Raw genomic sequence first — 21,855 nt, forward strand, 5'->3', positions numbered from 1 at the left:
TTTTGAATCCCATTGCAACAAAATCTTACTGAGATTTTTTGAGATCTCAACCGCAAATTTGGAACATAGCTCGTTTAGATTTATGGCTTTGATTTTCTAGCAGTTTTAGAATTCAACATGTTTAAAAAAATATATTTTTTTAATAAAATATTATTAATAAATAATTTTCATAAACTTAAACCTCTATACCTTTTTTTTATTTCACTTTTTAAACTTTTTTGACTTCAACATTATTCTGCCATGGGTCTTCTTAAAAATGAGACCAGACTTAAGTCTTTGCTCCCAAGATAAATTTTTTTATGACAGTTTTTCGACATGGACATTTTTGTCCTTTATGGACCTATGTGTAACTTTTTTTAATTGATGCACAAGGGTTAAACCCAAGATAGAATGAGATGCTTCTGGTTCAGATGTCACATTTGGCAATATAAGGTCACGTTGAGCACATTTTATTATGGGATACAGTATTTTGGCAACATTTTGGAAACATGTAGAAGGCCATCCAGATATTCAGTCGGTGCATACAGAGAATGTGCGAACTGTTTATAGTATATGTACTGCAGGCTGTCCTCATCTTTCCACCTTTGTTTCTGTGTGACTCAACACATTTTATTCCTCTTCGTTTCCAGCAAACTATTAAACAACTGCACAAATATCACATAAAAGATCTGTGCATCTGTGATCGGTTTGGTCCTGTTTGCTCACTCCCTCCGCCTTTCAGCAAAATGAGTTGAGGGAAAGAAGGAATTTGAGAGTGCTTGATGGAGAGAGGAAGAATGGAGAGGCAGATGGAATTTGAGAGAAATTTATCCGACAGGCAGAGACGCCATGAGAAGCTCCTCTCTTTTGAAGTTTTTTTTAAGCATTTTTGAGTTTCTCTGCCTCATCAAGAATGATGTTGAAGGCTAACTGAGGAATTTCTTGAGTAGCATAGTGGAAAAAATGATGGAATGATGCAGCTAGTTATTATCAATTAAACTTTGCCACTAATAAAAATTTGTACTGAGATGCCTCTACAGTTATAGTCTCTCATTCCCAGTGGTGTTCCCTCTGGTGGTCTGAGGCTGAACTGCTATTTTTACTACCATTTCAGAATCTTAGTCCTTTTAAAAATCTAGAGGTGCTAGTATTTGTGGGACAGTGAACGTGATAAACTAAAAACATGAAACATGAACAACCAAAACACCCTGTGACAAAAGTTGCTTTAATGAGAAAAGTTTTGCTTGATTTCATCCATTTCTCAAGTTTCTTTTTAGTATAATTAAATGTGAAAACTACATTTTGTTTTAAAAATATAAACAATATTTTCGTTGCTTGAAATAAAATAAACATCAACTGAAAAACAATTATATATATTAAAAAAAAAACGTAAACATATTTTTCAGCTAGTGGCCAAGGCAACATTTCCCATTTTAATTTAGTTTATTGATATACTAAAATAACAAAAACTAAAATTGAAATAAAAAAATCTATATAGACATTTCAAAAAATTAAAAAATACAAAAACAAAATTAGTAAAACTAAAATACTAATATAAATATAGAAAATAATTATTAATATTAATAAAAACTATAATTTGATCTCAATGATACTAAAATTATACTGGCTAAATGCTGTGATTTGTAACTAAAATTTTGACGCTGTACAAATACATAACATTTCTGCTAATATTTGACGATGTAATATATTGTCAACACTTTTCTTTATCAATAATATTAATGTTTTCTGTTCTCTTGTGTCCTGTTGTCTTTGCCTTTTGCTGCTTGTGGAAATGAGCACTTCAAGATGCATAAAACATAATCACTTAGTGTTTTTTTTCTTCTTGCTGTTACATATTTGATCTGTTCCATCCTTTCACAGAGTCTCTTTTAACTCATTCTTCCCTCACAGGGCGAATGCTAAACTGTGTCCTTCTGGAGTTGTTCTAGCTTGAGTGTTGTCATAAATTGAAGGCGCAAAATCATATTTTATGTATGTGTGCTTGCACAATGAGCATAGTGGAAACTAGGACAGTCAGCAGAGCATTAGGACAACAAAGCTGCTTTTACTTTCCTGGAAAACAATGCCAGAACTGACAGAAAATGTAGAGATTTAGATTTACTGCCTTTACTTATCAAACAGGATATAAGGTTAGAATTGCATTACGAATTACTGAGTTATTTTTATTGTAGTTGTTTTGAGATCACAAACAGTCCTGAGTAAGCAGGACCGAGATGAGAAATCTTTCAGTTGGTGTCATAAGACTGTTATGTAACTCTCTCTCTCAGGCAGCTGCGTCCTTCATGCTTAAATCGCAGTTGTCTCGGGACTTAATGTGAGGTGTCTCTGCAATGATGATATGGAATATGAAAGGACAGAGTGAGCTATGCTGGTGGATGCCTCCATGGTCACAATACTACACCCAGTCCATTAGGAAATAAGGTATAACAGCAGATCTACAGCAGTGAGCAAAAACGTGTGCAGTTGTCAGGATCCTGACATTGAGAGTCATATTGGAGGTTTGTAAGCGTCTTAAACACAGAAACGGCAGATGTGCGCTTGAGCGCTGAGCATCACTCACATCAGAGCTGAGCTCTCATGTCCTTGAGTCGTCTCTGAGATGATTGAAGACGCTGTGTGACTTTGACATGACTGCGCTGCTGTTAGACCCATTACACCCGCCTAATGACACAGTCGTGGAGATTAACGACATTAATCACTGCAGGAGCGTTCGGTTACTGACACTGACAATCTAAAGTACATCTGTAGAAAAGAGTACAGCTTGCTGCTGTCATAATCCAAAGTTTCAGTTGAGAAATGTAAGCTTATGAATGTGTTTCTGTGTATGTGTGTGTTTTTGTTTTTTGAGTAAAATTTACTTTCAAAGGTGTATTTTTTTAACCCTTTTAAACAGCTTTAATAGAATAATTAATCAAATAATACAACAGACAATCAAAATCGACAAATTTAATGCTCAATTAATTGGGTCTGTGCTTATAAATTGTAACTTTGACACTACCATTCAGAAGTTTTTAATGTTTTTGAAAGAAATCTTTCTTTCTAAGGGTATGTTTACATGACAACTGCGTTTTTCGCCTATAGATGACAACGTTGTCAAAACGATCCCTGTTCACACAGATCCTCGAAAATGTCTAAAAATACTGCATTCTGCTGCCAGGCCAGTAGTTGGCGATGTCACTTTGTAAAGTAACCCTATGCGCCTATAGACTGAGCACATCATTTGCATGCACATTACGTCACCATCTTCACAAAATCACGTTTTTGTAGTTTACTAGGAGACAATAACTGTATTAGGCTTGTTCGACTTGATGCAGTGATGCGCAGACTGATCGGCGGCTGATTTGAAGTAGGCTAGTGCGTGCCGGTTTGAAATTTTGTCCAACTTGAGACCGCACCGATGCCACGTGACAGTGATGTATGGCATCAAAGTACCGCGAGAGCGATTCAAGAGCAGATGGCTAATACAGCTGATGCAGTTTCTCTAGAGCGGCTGCACCAGACTGCACGGACTCTGATGACGACACAGCTGTTCCATGATTGGCCAGATTCACTGCATGACAGTGATCATGTGTATTTTCTAAAACCTTTAGTTCCACTAATGCTCACGGATCTGCTTTTTATAACAGTAAAGCCTCCTTTCATGTAGTCGCGATTAGGGGTGTAACGGATCGCAGTTGATCACGGATCACGACCCACGGTTCAGCATGCACGTGACCCGCGGATTTATTGCGCTTTTTTTTTAACTTGTGGATTAATCTGAATTGTTTACCGATCTCAGACTAAAAGACAGTTTTTCTGCCGATATTGCTTTTTAAGTGGTCTCGTTCCTTTAAACTCGATGCTGAGTTTCAGAGAAACACATGTGTTCACGTGAACAGGGCATGTTAATCAGTCAACAGTGGCTAGTGGAGAAGTAGAAGAACTTGAAAAGCCTCCCGCATCATTCAAATCGCGTGTATGGGAGCATTTTGTCTTCCCCGTAAAATATAATGATGACGGAAGAAGAGTGTGGACAAAACTGTAACAGTATGTAGGCACTGTGGCACGAGAAAGCCTTATTAAAGTGGCGCATACATCGAGCATGGCACCTGCTGACGCCCGTTTCACACATAGGCCTACTCCGTATGCGGTGTGTATTTTTTCCGTACCCGGCTTCGGTCCGTCAGTGCGTTCCAGGAGCGCGTAGTCATACAGCTGTGCTGCGATCGTTTCCACACAGAGTCTATTTTTGATGTGCTGGCGCTGAATTAATGTGACATCGCATCCGCATCAAAACAAACATGTATCGATGCGAAAATCTAGTAATTCCACCACAGATGCATATAATGTAACGTCTACTCGGTTTTAAAGTCAACACATGGCTTTTTGTCTCGAGTAAAGCAAGGAAAACGGCCTTTAAGTAAAAAAGGAGAAATAATGGAGAGCACCTGTCCTTTCTTGGAGGTGGAAAAACAAAGTTCTTTATGACCTGCAGGATTTCTAGTAAAAAAGATTTAAAAACGAAAGAAAAGCGTAAGTTTTAATTTAAAATGTTTGTTATTTTAACATAGTCTATTGTCTGTTTTGCAATTTGCATGAGCAACATAATATACATCTAAAGTAGGTACTAGACCATATAAATATAAAGTAATGAATTCAATAAAACGTTGTTTAATTGTAGTGCGTTTAAACATGATATCTATAAAATTGTGTTTAGGCCTACAAAGAGAATTGCAATGCTGACAAGTGTGAGAGGTCTACTCTCTCCCCTGAGAATGTTGACATCCTAATCTTAAAAGCTCAGGCCCATTTTCATGTCTCAGGTTGTTTTTAGTCAAATTTGATTTATTCAGATGGTTATTTATTTATTTTATTTTTGTTAACACCAAAAGTTCCTTGTTAACCTATAAACCATACAGGTTATGTTAACACCAAAAGTTTTCATGCAATAAATGGAAAGCAAATAAAAATAGTCTCCTCCCCCTTTTATTCTGATCCGAAAAATGATCCGATCCGTGACTCATGATCCGTAGTCGATCCGAACCGTGAGTTTTGTGATCCGTTGCACCACTAGTCGCGATGTTATATTGTCATGTTTATCAAAATAAAACTGATAAAAAAACGTAGACCCCACTTCATTGATAGTATAGGCTTATATGTTGAACTTTTATTCTTGTACAAACACACGCTGTATTAAGCAGTGCATAAAGTATGACACATCTGTGTATTGACAAATATTGCATTTATTTCACTTCAGCTGTGATGAAGTATGCAAACACAGCGCGAGCGTCACTGCGGGAAGCAGAAAGTGTCCGACTTCACGTCTCCGTTTGTAGCTCCTCCCCGCCTGCACGCGGCTACTCTCGCCAATCGGTTGCAACCAGCCGCAGCCGATGTCGAACAAACCTATGCCCACTTTGAAACCCGTTTTCAGGCCATTGTCACCCATTGTCGTGTAAATGATTGACCAAAACGTATTTTTTTTTTTCATTTTTAGTTGAAAACGATTTTATATAAATGGCCCCTAAAACCTGCTGCATTTATTTAATCTAAAATATAGTCAATTGAAATATTACAGTTTACTTTAAATTAACAGTTTTCTTCTTGATTTATATTTTAAAATGTCATTTATTCCTGTGATGTCAAAGCTGAATTTTCAGCATCATTACTCTAGTCTTCTTGTCTGCTTATCACCAGACCAAGCTCAATTTAAGATTGAACATTGGTCTGGGGAGTCTGCTATGTATTTTCTACTGCACAAGAGGCGTGATAAACGGGCATAATTCAAATGACTCTGTATGCAATTGGATAGTCCTTCAACCAATCAGACCACAAATGGTAAATGGACTGCATTTATATAGCGCTTTTAACAGACCTACGTCCTACGGCCATCCAAAGCGCTTTACATTTGCCTCACATTCACCCATTCATACTCTCATTCACACACCGACGGCGGTGTCAGCCATGCAAGGCGCCATCCAGCTCGTCGGGAGCAGCTGGGGTTTGGTGTCTTGCTCATGGACACCTCGACACTTGGTCAGGTGGAACCGGGGATCGAACCACCAACCTTCCAGTTTGTTGACAACCTACATGAACCACTGAGCCACTGCCGCCCCCAAGAGGCGTGATCAACGGGCAACGACCCATCGCTTGTCTAGCCGTCATCGTGTTAAACCCGCCAATAGCGCGCCAGGTGGATAAGCCAGTCTGTGATTGGTTCCCGCAAAAGTGTAACAGAAGCAGTAGAAATGAATGTACAGGTTTTCATACTGAGTTGCAGGGCGAAATCAAATCGCCGGCAGATCAGGCTGGGTTTACCCAGTCCACCAGTCTTCATGATCCTTCAGAAATCATTCTAATATGCAAATATGAAACATTTCTTATTATTATCAATGTTGAAAAAGCCTGGACTCAAACTCCGGTTGCCCACAGTGCTACCACAGCCGGTGTTGTTGTCATATTGTTGTAACCTATTGGGTTTCCAGACAAACCTTCATGTGTGATTTGTAGGCCTGCATTATGAATCTGCATTTACACTGTTGACAGATGCTTTTAACCAAAGTTAATCAAACTCATGAACTTGGATCACTGGTACTGATACACTGAACCTGACTGACCTGTGTTCAGATCAGAAGAGGGCTCTTATGAAAGGACTTTAGCCACGTTTCCACCGAAATTACCCGAAACAATTTGTCCCAGGAACTCTTTTTTTCCCCTTAGACCTGTTGCTGTCTGCGTTTTCATCGCGGTCTAAAGTACCGTGAAGATTAGTCCGGTGGCGTAGGACTGCACACGACTTTCCAGTTCCCACTGGATTTCGTCCTCCGCAAATAAAATTAATAAAGCCTGAACCTCGTCATCGGTCCATCGATCGATTTTTTTTTAAACTCCATTGTTGATTGACCTGCGGTCGAAACACACCGAGTACCACCCCTAAAGTCCCTAGTTCCTGAGGAAAGTTCCTGCGGTGGAAACACGGCTTTTGAGATGAGGACTTGATTAGAGAATATAGGACGATACAGACAGGAAGCAGAGCAGTATTATGATGAGTTCAGGCTCTTTTAAGCTCATGAGAGTATCCTATCTCTGAACCAAATCGCAAGGCTGCAGTCAGAGGTCAGCAAATGTGGCTCAGTTGTTAGTTTTATGAAAATGAAATCGCTAATGCCGTCCCAAAGCTCAGAAGCAGTGCAAGTGGGACGGTAATCAGATTCTCTGACAGAAATAAATAGCAGCACAAATCCACAGTGCAGTTTTTCCTCATACCTGAAACAAGTTCTGGTCATACTTTACTTTTCTTTCAGACTTTCTATTAACATTTTACCACCCGCATTTCTTTCAGTATCTATCACATATACAGTTGCGTCAAAATTATTAAATATAAAATTATATAATAAGCATAACAATTTCATTAAAAAGTCACCGATACACGTTCGGTTTACTTAGTTTTGTTGTGCCCACAACATATTAGCTCATAGGAATACAATATATTAACTCGTGGCAAAATCATAATATTTTGTGGCCACAAGTTCATTTTATCGAGGTTATGACATTAGGTTTATGTCATATCCATGTAATGTGAAGGTGTGGCCTTGAGATCCTAAATTGAGGGAAGGATATCTGCATATTGTGCCAGAATTTAACCTGTGTGGCCTGGGATTACCTGGGAAAATCAGAATTTAAGATTATTATAATTACACAATTTTAAATTAATAATGACATAAAACACTGTGGCATGTTTTTCTTTACTCTATATATCTTTGTCCTCTTTTTATATCCTATAACTAAAGACATAGAATTGAAAGTTATAACTAGAGCAGTCTGGACTCATTGAAGTTCAAAACCCTCAGGTCACCAATAATTGAGGCCAGTCTGTGACCCCAGGCCGCTTTTCTCCATGTGTGGGTGCCTCATAACTCCCAGTCCATGTATTACAAGTTCAGAGGGAGTCAATCAGCGTCTGTATTGTGTTGCACGGCTGGCGTTGTATTGTTCTGCTGTGTATCCATACGCATGGTTCTCAGGGATGGGAAAATGATGAGAGACACTGAGCTGCGTCCCCGTCTGGAAGGAGGGATGATGGGGTCAGAGAGGAGGTGGAGGTGGAGGAGAGAAGTGGATTGATGCCACTCCGTCCTCGAGTCCCTGACGCTTGGCCCTCGCCATCTGTCACCCTGCAGGCTCTCTCTTTTTCTCGCTGAGCACAGAATGGGTCAGATACACATTTACCTCAGCTAACAGTACTGTTGCCTACGGGAACAGGTGAGGAAGAGGCACAGACTGTAAGGTTAATGGGGAGAATGTTATCCTTTACAGGACTTCAACTGAAAATCATCATCATTTACTCACCTTATAGTGAAACACATTTTTTGTGTGTGTGCATGGAACTCATACATTCTCTACAGTAGCAAAATGTCCACTCTTTTACATATAGTTAAAGTGGATGGTGACCAGTAGCTGTCAAGCTCCAAAAAGGACAAAAATGTCCCATTCAAATATACCATCTGCTCTAGCACTCCTGGTGCATTTGCAATACGTTAACACTATTTGCATAAATCAGGAAGTGTAGAACACTTAATATTCAGCACAGAAGAAAATGGAGATCTGCATCTTGTGCCAGATGAACTAGGGCAGAAAGCTAGATTTTTAGTGAGTAATACCCTAAATTTCATTAAGTAAATTTTTATATGTAATTTAATCATTAATTATGTTCTATTTCAAATGTGTATATAAAGTATATAAAGAATGTACTGACAAGCATTTATGGTCAACTAAACATTGTATGTCTTGTATTTAAATATATTTTTAATTACAGATTTGTAATGATGAAGTTGCACTTTTAATACATTTAAAATATTAACTTTAAATGGAATAACGAATAACACACTACAGTTAAAAATTATAATCGAGTACTTAACATGTGCTTCAGTATGTTAGTCAACACATGAAAATAAGTGTTCTTTAAAGTATGACAAAAATTGTAGTGTGTTAAGGAACAGTCATGAAACTATACTTTCTGTTGCACACTAAGTGGCCTTTTTTTCATTAAAGGGTTAGTTCACCCAAAAATGAAAATTCTGTCAGTAATTACTCACCCTCATGTTGTTCCAACCATGTAAGACCTTCGTTCATCTTCGGAACATAATTTAGTATATTTTTGATGAAATCTGAGAGCTGTCTCACTCCTCCATAGGCTTTCAGAGGGAATGAAACTTGATGTCCCAGAATAGTAAGTAAAAACGTCATTTAAGGAGTCCAAATGACTACAGTGGCTCTGTATTAAGTCTATCATGCGACGAAAATACTTTTTGAGCGGAAAAAATAACGACTTTATACCACTATTATTGTTGTTCAATTTGAGCCTCTGACGAGAGTTCGCGGGAGTGCCACGACGCATGCGCGAGAACTGAGATTGCGGCGTTCTTCTTCTACTACTACTTGTTACTGGCTGCTTACTGTTTCGGAGTAGGGTTAATCTCAGTTCTCGCGCATGCGTCGTGGCACTCCCGCGAACTCTCGTCAGAGGCTCAAATTGAACAACAATAATAGTGGTATAAAGTCGTTATTTTTGTTGTTTTTTCCGCTCAAAAAGTATTTTCGTTGCATGATAGACTTAATACAGAGCCACTGTAGTCATTTGGACTCCTTAAATTACGTTTTTACTTACTATTCTGGGCCATCAAGTTTCATTCCCTCTGAAAGCCTATGGAGGAGTGAGACAGCTCTCAAATTTCATCAAAAATATACTAAATTATGTTCCGAAGATGAACGAAGGTCTTACATGGTTGGAACAACATGAGGGTGAGTAATTACTGACAGAATTTTCATTTTTGGGTGAACTAACCCTTTAATATTGTAGTATCTGCAAGTACAGATTTTTTGAATATTGTGAGGTACATTAAAGTGCACATTTATTACAATCAAGCTCACTTTTTTTCACAAGGGATGAACATCATGGCACTTTGTAACAGTCGCGCCACAGCTCTGATGAGAGTCTGACCTCTTAAACTGTGTCCAGTCAGGCAGATGTTCTGCTGTCTGATCCTCTGTATCTGTATGTCACTGAGTTCTGGAAGTAATCCGCGCTTTTATTGTCAAGAACTAGATCCTGTTTTCAGACGGAAATGAAAGACATATCAGCTTGAATGGTAATACAGCAACTTGAAACCAAAGAGCTGTGCCAATTAACAGGCTTACGGTTATCTCAGACAGGCCAGTTGAGGTCATGGCAAAATCAATGGGCCATATTGTATCAGTTTTCAGACAGTGGCTCAGTGATTAATTACTGCCCAATGTTTTTGTTTCTGTGTGGCCGATAAGGGAGAGGAGGAGCATATGAGTCCGAATGAAACGTATTATTAATCCATTGTACATAAGAGTGTGCTGTACAGTTTTAGGGAGTAGAAGTTATGGCACTACTAAATTTTCTGTAGTTTGACAGTAGTTTTCAAAGTCTCACTGTCTCTTAGAAGGGGTGTTTTTAGGTCTTTTTTTATATAGCAAAATATTTTGTTATATGTTCCTATTCATTAATAGTTTTTAATATAATTATATCAATTATAGGTATACACAACCGTTCAAAAGTCTGATGTGTTTTTTGTTTTTTTTCTGTTCATCAAAGAATCCTGAAAAAAAGAAATCACTTTTCCCACAAAAATATTAACTGTTTTCAACATTCAAAAATAATAAGAAATGTTTCTTGCACAGCAAATCAGCATGTGTGACCCTGGACCACAAAACCAGTCATAATTCGCACAGGTGTATTTGTGGCCAACAATACATTGTATAGGTCCAAATTATCGATTTTTCTTTTATGCCAAAAATCATTAGGATATTAAGTAAAGATCACGTTCATTGAAAATATTTTGTAAATTTGCCTATTATATATATTGTATTATTAGTAGTAATATGCATTGCTAAGGACTTCATTTGGACAACTTTCTAGGCGATTTTCTCAATATTTAGATTTTTTTCTACATCCTCAGTTTCCAGATTTTCAAATAGTTGTTTCTATACATCAATGGAAAGCTTATAGATGATGTATAAATCTTTATTTCAAATTGACCCTTATGACTGGTTTTGTGGTCCAGGTTCACATATTAGAAGGATTTCTGATGGATCATGCGACACTGAAGACTGGAATAATGATGCTGGAAATTTATCTTTGCCATCACAGGAATAAATTACATTTTAAAATAAGACATAAAAAAAAAATCTTACCGACCCCAAATTTTTAACGGTAGTGCATTTTAGTTTTTCTTTTTTTTTTTAGTATGGCCATAGCTTGTTGTGTCCACAGTTGTTTAATGTATTTCTTATAAGATACTGCCCTCTTCAGTAGTTTATAGATACTTTTGTTAGTAACTTGTACTTTCTCAAATTTTGAGGAACTCAGAAAGACTTTTCAAAACACTGTAGTGTTGTGTGTGTTACACTTAACTGTCTTTGTGTCTTAGACCTCCATTCACCCCCTTTATTTTCCCAGTCACTCCCCCTTTCTGTGAAGCATATAGGATCAGGCACGTGTGAACCTCCGTTACCCCTCTCCTCTCCACGTGTTTGTGTGTGTGTGTGTGTGTGTGTTTATGCGTGGCTGGCAGCCCATGTAGATGTGACCCAATTTAGAAGTGGTAGCGCACACTATAGATGAGACTGATAACTGAAGAGAAAAGATAACCACACACACATTCCTCTCTAATCTCCTCTTCATTCTTCACTGGTTTTATTAAACGCAAAGTAAATAGTAACTAGCATTCCTGAGTAAGTGTATAAGGTTATGGAGAGAGGAAAGTCCCTGCCGATTGAACTATAGAGGACTATGGGTGATACAGTATCTCATGTCCCCATGAATTATGAGCAGGTCTTACTGTTTTAACTGGTTTTGTTTATTTTGTACTTGAGTGCACAACAGGTTTGAAGATCTTTTCTCACCATGTATTTAGTTTGTATGGTAAACTAAACTACCATTCACAAGTTTTGGGTTGGTAAGATTTTTTGTTTTAATATTTTTTTGCAAACTGTGATGCATTTTTTCAGGATTCTTTGATGAATTTTAAACTGTAGTCTACCATGGTCTTTCCGATTTTGCACACTTTAAAAAGGTTACATTAAACTTTGTGTTTCATTCATGCACTTATATGCATAGACATTTTTTCCAAAACACACAGACACTGAAACGAACTCATTAATTTACTTCCAAATTCAGTATATCGAAAAAGTACTGAGACAAAATGGCTGTTAAGTTTTATACTTGTTTTTTATGGTTTCTCACACAGAGGTAATGTTGGTTGGTATCCAGTGGGGGGCAGTGTGCTCTTCCACTTGACTCAGAAATGACATGTGCTGAGCAGATATTTTAGTTTGAGGAACTTAAAACTTTCACAGATTATACTGTACCTGGCAAAATATGATCTCTCCTGGCTCCTTGTCCATCGAGACCCATGTGAACTCACTGTCTGAGGCCCAAAGAGAAAGAAAGAAAAACTTCTGGCCCCTCAGAAAGCCATGACCTTATCATGCTTTCATGGTAACATAATAACAGGCTTTTCACCTTGACACCCTGCAACTAATACTGCATAGCAGGTGTGTGACGTACAGTATGCATACTTGAACTCTTTCGTCTTGATTGTAGAGATGGTTGAGGCTCTCTGGGCATTCTCTACTCTCTTATTGTTTTAAATAGACGTTTGGAACTTTTTAATAGTAATAGTGAAATTTTCCACTGCTCTACTCTATTTTGCACGTTTCCGAACTTCACCTAACCCCAGTACGTGTGGTTATCCCTGCAGGTGTGTGTGTGTGAGTGGAGGTGGACGCTGTGGTGGGACTCTGGGGATGTGTAAAGTCTCCATCAGTCCTGGATCTCGGCAGCTTTTAGGAGCTGCTCTCTGGGCCTCTGTGCAAGGTAAGACATGTGATGAGTCCCTGTACGTCTCTATGTCCTTCCTCCCTGTCAGTACTGGAGAAACAGACATGACATATGGAATTGATTTCCATCATTCATTTAGCTTAGGCATACAGAGCAAGCAGGCTTTAATGGACTCTGCCATCAGTGTCACAACTTTTACCCCTCACTGTGTTAGTTTTAATTAGGCTCAGACACTAAAAGCTAATGATCTGTAAAGCATGATGAAAATGCACTCAGGTTTTCTTAAATCAAGGCTGACGGATCTGAAAAGTGAAAGGAACGCATTGTAAATCTTATCAGCCTCGTGAATATTAATTAGATGATATAGCATTTGACAGTAGTCATACTGGGTAGCCCCGCCTACAAAGAAATCTCCTTGGAATGTTGCATGTATATCAAATACTACTCATGTTAATTTGTTTCTTAATTTGCTCCCTCGTTTTGGTTAAATTGTGGCCATGTTAAAACAAGGGAATTAATTAGTACAATATAGCCCACAATTTATCCCTCGTTTTAGTTGTGGCCATGATTGAACTAAATTAAAATGGAGGAATGAATTAGTACAATCTGGCGAATTAGTCAGCAACAGTTTGTTTCCTCGTTTTAGTTCAATTGTGACCACGATTTTACAACGTAATTACCACAAAAACCACAAATTAAGTCCTGGAAAGGAATTCATAATTCATCGTCACAATATCTGCTCTGTATAAAATAATCGTAATGATGTAAAAATATGGTAAAATACAGAAAAAAAGTTGAATTATTGTAATAGATCTAAATGTACACTTAATGTCATTGTACAGCAAAATATCATTACATTTACAGTTTTGGGAAGTGAAAAAGAACAAGTCATTGTATAATTTACAGTGAAAAACCATAAATTGACATTACCAGAATTCTTCTTAGTTTTTTTTCTAGTCAGTTATGTGCATTAGGGTTTTATGTTAAATCTAAGGTGGTTAAATTAATGTTTATTGCATGTTTTTAATGTCATGTGTGTTACCATGATGGTGTTTAGTGTTTGTGTGAATGACACTGTGTGCATCTTCTGTATATTAGTATTTACCTTCTCAGCTTGTGATGAGCTTTGATTCATCATGTGACTTTCTCATCATCACCTGTTTTTGGTGGTTGTCAGTGTATCACCAATGTGTAAAACATGTTAGTACTTCAATAGGTTGGTCAATTTAACATTATATCAGTTAATTATTAATTTTTTTACTGTAAATTTAAGTTAATTCTGTAAAACCTAAAATGTTGCTACCATATTTTTACTGTATATTTCTGGCAACCACAGCTGCTGTTTTTTTACTGTAAATTTAACAGTTTTTTTTCATCTGACCCCATAGGGTGTGCAAAAAAGGCACCTTGTCCTCAAACTGTTTTTGGCACAATGGTCTCTACAATCTATTTCGGATTAGCCATGATTAGCAGTAATGGGAGTGATTTGAAGCCATATAAATGCAATGAGAACACTGCAAAAAACATGTTCAATGACACATTCTTCGAAACATTCTTCATGTGTTTTCATTTAAATGATATTAGTAAATTCCATTAGATATTTAGGCGTTTCAAAACGATATGTAAGGAAGCCTCGTTTGCTAAATCACATCACTTTGTCAGTTTGATAGTGCTCTGAATCACTGATTCGAAGTGATTTGTAAGGGTGTCAAAGCTTTGCGAACGATGTTTCGTGCACGTGTTCATACAGTGTTTTGTGATGGATGGTTCTTGTCGCGCAGCTTTTCAGTGTGTACAGAAAAATTGCTGCTTGTTGGAATCTTGTCAGGGGACGCCTGGTTAGGAAACAGCAAATCTGCAGCATGAAAAAATGAGTGACTGCTTTAACTCTGGTGAAAGCGACTAAGTTAAACATAATAAAAACTTGCAAAAATTGTGTTGGTGAAAATTCATCATCAGCAGAGTTGTACTCAGTGGGAACAAGCGTTTCCTTGCTGTCACAGCTGATTATCGCTTCTGCAGGAGTCTGGACATTGATTAATGGTGTGAATATGTGTCTGGCTGAGTTTTTACCCCACAGGGAAATTTCAATAAAGGTCCCATCCAGCCCTTTGAAGTGTATTTTGTAAGAGGCTCAGGTTCATGATGGATGACCAATGCGGAGTGTGACAGTGGCATGGATACTGGCCGACCTGAGTCTAGATGGGAGGGGCTGTAGGGGTCAGAGGGCAGGGTTTGTAGGATGGGTTATTCTCATTGGCATGGAGTAATTGAACACATTAACAAAAGTGATACATGGTACTATGGTAATACCATGCTTTTGCCATCCGTCGTTTCCCTTCACATACTAGACACCATTTTTTGGTTCTTTTGCCAGTATTTTCCAGGAGCGTGCTGTTCATTCGATTACAGATTTGGCCCCTTTGGCTCAACTCATCTGGTTAGTTTGCTGTTAGAGCTCGAGCACATGACTGGCAATTCTTCAAGACTTTGTTTCGTGTGTGTGTGTGTGTGTGTGTGTGTGTGTGTGTGTGTGTGTGGTCTAAGCAGCTGCTCCGACCCTGCAGCTCTCAATCTATGCTCACACTCATCTTAGCAGCTGTCTGTTTCCTTCAGGAGATCGACCCCTTCTCTATCTCTTCCTCTCTGTGGTGGAAATGGCATCTGAGGCCTAGTTTCTGAACAGACTTTGAGTTTGTTTTTACTTTATCTTTTTATATTTTGTAAGGATAATATGCAGAGGTACAAGCATGGTTTCTTAATGGCAAAGAGGTGGTTGATTCTAACGATAAAAAAAGAAAAGATAAGAATTTTTTTGTATTATGTCATTATTTCCATGTCAGTAAGATTTTTAAATGTTTCTGAAATAAGTCTCTTGCTCACCAAATAGCGTGCGTGCCTTGTTGCAAGTGCTATTTGCACTAGCTCCACCTAACAATGCCTGGTTAGCCCAAACAAGATAAAAAAAAAGACGCACATATTTCAACGTTTTCAGGGGTGTAGTCGGTAGAGCATAAGGCTTGTGGAACAATCTTTTGACGCGATAGACCCGGGTTCGAATCTGCCTTTTACAGAGCTCACTCTTTTCCCATAACACATTACATCGGAAAGGCATTTATTTTCAATAAAAATTGAGAAAATAATCTAAAAGTGGAAATAAAGCGCCTAACGAAATGTTTAATAATAATAAAAGTATTTATTAGGTAGGGTTAGGGGTAGGTGTAGGGAGGGCCTTTATTGTCCCATTAAGGCTGCATCCATTTAATAATTGTAATAAATGTGATCATTTACACTCTATTATTGCATCCAGTTGTATCTACAATATGTGTAAATAGTAATTAGATGCTATTTATACTTTTTTTGAAAAAGAACTGCTACTTTTACATGGTGTAAATAGAATATATCACTATTTTCACTTAGTATGCTATTTCACTTAGTAAATTGCATCTACAGCTATTTGCACTTAGTTCATCTATCACTAAGAAAATGTTATTTTCACTTAGTGAAACTAGAATCGAGTTGCTATTTACACTTTGGTGTAAATAGCAATTATCACTAAGAAAATATGCTGTTTTCACTAATAGCATATTTTCTTAGTGATAATTGCTATTTAATCTAAATAGAATCTAGAAAACAGTTGTGCTGCTTAATATTTCAGTGAAAACATTGATCCGTAAAACACAAATATAAATTTAACAAAATATTTCCAGTAATGAGAATTTCCTTTACTGTCAATATTTGAAAGTTATTTAATAAAATTTTTGGGTGAAATGTCATGTGGACATATTCCCTAAAGATTTTCTCAGACAAGCTGTTATTTTTGTTTATGAGTCTCATCAAACCATGTCGTTCTCATGGCCCTCTCTTCATGGCAGTGGAACATAAACAGCGAGCATGCTGGGGGTTAATGGGAAATGAATGAGAAGACAGGCAGAGTAAAGATTCTCTGACACTTTGCCTGCTCCCACCTCTCTCCTGCTAAGATTTACTGTGGAAGAGTAGGTCGTCAGCCCTGAGATTTGTGTGTTCACAGTTTAACAGACGCCACACGTTACCCCATTTTCCTCTATACTATAAAGCCAGAGCAGTGATTGTGTCCCTCTGTGATTTGTAACCTTTTTTCCTGAATGGCATGAAGAATTCTTCAGATGTCTCGCTGCCCTCTGACCCCCCTTCCCCGCCCACCATCATCCTCCTCTCTCTCTCTCTCTCTCTCTCTCTCTCTCTCTCTCTCTCTCTCTCTCTCCCTCCATAGACTGATGAATCACTTTTGTTTAGTTATGGGAAATAACTGTCTGTGTAAAACATCTTAGCTATTCTCCCATAGCAAAGATGACTAACTCTGCAACAGACAGTCTGTAGCTTTTACATTCCTTTGTAGAGATCTATTATTCTTTCCATTCTCTGTTAAAGTGTGCTGAGGCATGTCATGTTGACATTAGATCAAAGCTTATGACACTGTAAATGTTCTCATTTTGCTATGGCCACTGGTTTGAAGACATTATCTTATTTGTCTTATCTTATTTTGGTGCTTCCACCTGAGTTCATGTCATGACTGAGACCACAAACTCGTGCACTATTTTAAAACACTGGTCTTTTGACCTTTAACCTCACGCGACCCTTTACTCTCATAAAACACCATTAATAGCTCTTGTGTTTCACGGCTGGTGTTGGGAACAGGTGTTTCAGATCTCTCTCTCCCTTAATTTTTCTCTCATTATTTCATTTTCTTTGATGCCAGTTCTCAGTTGTGTATTATTTACAAATCAACATTGTGTAATAATAAAAAAAGTAATGACGAGGATGATAATAATAATAAGATAATAATAAAGTAATAATAATGCATGAACTTTAAAAAGAATAAAAGCAACAATAATAAAAACAATAATAATAATTATTGTTATTTAAATTAAATGTATATATATATTTGTTAATAACAAAATTATTATTATTATTATTATTATTATTATTATTATTATTATTATTATTATTATTATTATTATTATTATTATTATTATTATTTGATTTTCCAGAAGATTTTGAATGGAAATATTTGAGTTAATATTGAAATCTTAGAATTTTGAGCTGGGAATAAAATAATAAAAATGCATATTATTATTTTTATTAGTAATAGTAGTAGAAGTAGTATACAGTTTAAATAAAATGAAAAAAAGTTTTATTTAAATAATAATTCTATTTAAATGATGATGATGATGAATGCTTTTATTAGCTGGAGAGCTGGCCATTCATTAATGAAAGGGTTTTCCAATAATGGAAACTCTCTGAAAACTAAAGAATAGTCAATGTTCCAAATACCTTGTAAACTCTCAGTACATTTTTAATTTTCAGCACATTGCGCAGAAGAGTAGAGGTGCATCATGCCCATATATCCATACTCTATGGCCAAGTGTTTTTTTATACATACATGAAGCTGTCTGCAATCCCACTCAACAGAGCACACAAAGGGCACAGAGCACCCTCAGTTTCTCATCCTTCTCCCCTCCCCACATCCCCTCTTATTGCTTTTCCATGGCAGGGAGCAAGGGCAGTAAAAGTAGATTGGTTTACAATGCTCAAACCTGCTGGCAGCTTCACACATAAAGTTTCATTACACACCATTCATTACAGCACTTAGGCCAGGGCTCTGTATATGTTTATGAAGTCTCTTTGTGTGTCTGTGTAAGACTTCTGGCACTGTAAGGGTTGGTGTACTATATGCAGTACTGGTAGATTACTTACAAATTGTAGTCAATTACTGAATAAAAATGACATGATAAAAACTGTAGTTAGTAACATAATCGCTTAATCATATGGAATCTGACTACTTTTAGATTACTTTTGACCTTTTACCTTTTAACTTGTTTACCACAATGATTTTAATTAGGTAAACTTGTACTATAGGGATATAAAAATACAAAAAGAACAAAATATTATGTTGAAAATTTGTCATCAACAAAATGAAGTGCATTAAACATTATATATATTACGTCAGGGTTCCCAAAACTGGGGTTTTAGAAAGGACCATTTAAAAGAAAGAAAAAAAGAATTAGTGCATGAGAATAAATAAATAATAATAATTTACTTCCATTTTGTGAACATTGTAATCATGCAGTACATAAAAATGTAACTGTAGTCTGATGAGTATTTTAAAACGTAATCTAATTACAAGTATACATTTTTGAAATCTGATTACCTAATCCAGATTCCATATAGTCAGTTACCCAGCACTGACTGTGAATGTGTGTTTCTGTCACTGATGGTGCGTGCATGTGCTGTTATGGGGAGTGTATGGGATGTGTTATGACAGCAGATGTGTTTGGCATAAATTCAATGCTTTGTGATGGAGCCCTGTGATCCTGGGGGGTCTGAGCTCAGGGCTAGAGGTCTATATACACAATCCCAGATTTGATGTACTCTGAACCCATGATTTTCTTATGTAATCTGCCTCCAGCAGCAGGTTAATCAAAGATTAGTGTGCATTCCACACTGCAATCTTTGATCATTTAGATGGTAAAGCACATTTTCACTCTGCTTAAAGACATGATGGTGTCAGCATGTTCCTCTCATGCCATCAGAGTCTCAGGTCTCATCAGGAAGAGCAAAGATTCAATGGGCACCATGCACTGGACCAACATGCATTTTGTGATTTGTTCCTCATTAGGAGGCCCAGATGCAGTCGGTTGAAATGCAAATTTTTTAATGCTGATTTTTACAAATCTGTACGATTATCAATGTGAAACTGCATCGGAAGCCCAATTTGCTTCCAAAAGTGACACATATTTGAAAAAAACAAAAAATACTGTTCTCTTATAAGTCTCTTTCTCACAAAGGCTGCATTTATTTGATCAAAAAACACAGTCAAAAAAGTAATATTGTAAAATATTATTACAATTTAAAATAGCAATTTGTATTTGAATGTATTTTGAATTTTCAGCATCATTACTCCAGTGTTCAGTGTCACATGATACTTCAGAATACGCCATGGCCAATGAGTGATGTGGATGTTGTCATATGACTGCATTTTGGTTCGTTTCAACTGGTTCGGACCAAAGCAATCAGTGTGGTGTGAAAAGGAACCAAAAAAGCTGAAAAATGCTACAATGTATAATTGTTTGGACAAAATGAACCGAACTAGAGATGTGAAAGCACCCTTAAACACTACTGAATCTCCCACTTTTGATGGTATTGAATGCACTGCCAGTTGTCACAGTTTGCAACATCTTCTGGCCAGAAACGATCTCAAATGCTGAGTTATATAAGAAGACAAACTCACAGTGTGGTGATCGAGATTAAGCACCGTAGGATGAAATGGATTTGGCATGTCTTTCGGATGTACGAGAACCGCATCCCAAAAGTATCTAGGGAGACCACCTGGGAAAAGGAAGCCAGGAAGGACAACCTAGAGGAGGACTGTAGAAGCTGAACTAAAAGCACTACACCAACATGCTGCCAAGGATAAAATAAGATGGAAGCAGATTGTCACGGCCTTATGTTCCATAGGGCACTATGAGGCATAAGTAAGTGAGTAAATCTCCCACTTAACATTAATCTCACACAAAAAAGAATATATAACACTTAATTTGAGCAAATCCCTTTCGAGTACCATCGCAAAGCATGCTGGAAAATAAAACTCCCAGCTCAGTTTAAATTTAAGTTTGTCTAAACTAAAAGAAACAAGTTCATGAAACTCAAAACAATGAAACAATTCAGATTACTTAAAATGTGTCAGTTTTGTGAACTCAAAATAAAAAGACAGTTCTAAAAACTCATAAAAGTTCATTTGATTGAACTAATTTGTTTAATTTAAGTGTGCCCTACTCAAACCAGTTTATTATTTGAGCATTAGGGTTCACGGTGTGTGGTGATTTGCTGCTCAAGAAACATTTATTATTATCAACTGTCACGAGTTGTTGCAAGCAAAGGAAAGATTTAAGGTGAGGATCTAAATGCAGCAGTCTTTGTAAAACAAATCCAAAGAACAGGAGCACAGGAAACACACAAAGGCAAACCACGATATTGACAATAACAGACCAAGGACTGAAATAAACAGGACAGGGGGTATATTTAGGACAAAACAAGGCCTTAAAGTAGAAACAGGTGAACGTAATCTGAAACCAAATCAGTAACTATGGAGACAAATGTGGGAACACAGGGAATGAACTAAACTCAGGAACGAGACGTGACATCAAAGTTGAAATCAGTTGTTCTGCTTAATTTACTAAAAAAAAATTTTTTTAGAAACTGATAGATTAAGGATTCTTTAATGTTTTTTTTCCTTCAAAAGAACAGTGTTTATTTGAAATATAAATATTTTGTAACATTATAAAAGTAGCTACTGTCACTTTTGATCATTTTAATACTTCTTTGCTGAATACAAGTATTCATTTCTTTTAAGAAAATGTGTATATTTAGACAGATGATGACTCACTATAGCTTAATTATAAATAAACTTAATGTGAGTCTTCGGCCCCTACTCTGGAAACTTGATTGGGTTGTGAAACATGGTTTAATGCCAACTATGGTTTATAGGCAAAGAATGTTATTACATCATGATCAAAGATTACAAAGACAGACTTTTTTAGGAATAAAGTGCACTAACTGATGAATCATGCCCAATAAATGCACATTTAGAAAGTAAACAGGTTCAAGCTGACTTTAAACATTGTAAAATGTGTTAAAGGGGCTCATTATGATTTTAGTTAGTGTGTAATGTTGCTGTTTAAACATAAAAAGATCTGCAAGGTTACAAAGCTCAAAGTCCACTCCAAAGGGATATATTTTATTTAACAGAATCCACTTTTCAAGAACTACAACGAACGGCTAGTTTGTCTGTCATGATTCTGTCACTTCGGTCTAGTTTTGCTCTTGGGTTTGTGACAGAGCCCTGACACTGCTATATTGTCATGTTTTGTGTGAGCACATGGCTTGTCATGTGTTTCTTTGTGCCATGTGCTCTCATGTCTATTGTCTTTACCCCGCCCCTCCTGTTACCTGATAATTGGTTAATT

General features: G+C 37.0%; 1 protein-coding gene across 2 annotated transcripts in view; it reads left to right on the plus strand.

Annotated features, from left to right (window-relative positions):
- lzts2a (leucine zipper, putative tumor suppressor 2a) overlaps nt 1-21,855 on the plus strand; it is an 84,309-nt gene that overhangs the window by 23,934 nt on the left and 38,520 nt on the right. For both annotated transcript variants that reach the window (XM_079842661.1, XM_079842662.1), the window contains one exon: nt 12,768-12,883. The gene's annotated coding sequence lies outside the window, so the exon portion shown is untranslated. The remainder of the gene's footprint in view (nt 1-12,767; nt 12,884-21,855) is intronic.

This window comes from Gobio gobio (assembly GCF_949357685.1).
Source record: "Gobio gobio genome assembly, chromosome: 18".
Taxonomy (NCBI): domain Eukaryota; kingdom Metazoa; phylum Chordata; class Actinopteri; order Cypriniformes; family Gobionidae; genus Gobio; species Gobio gobio.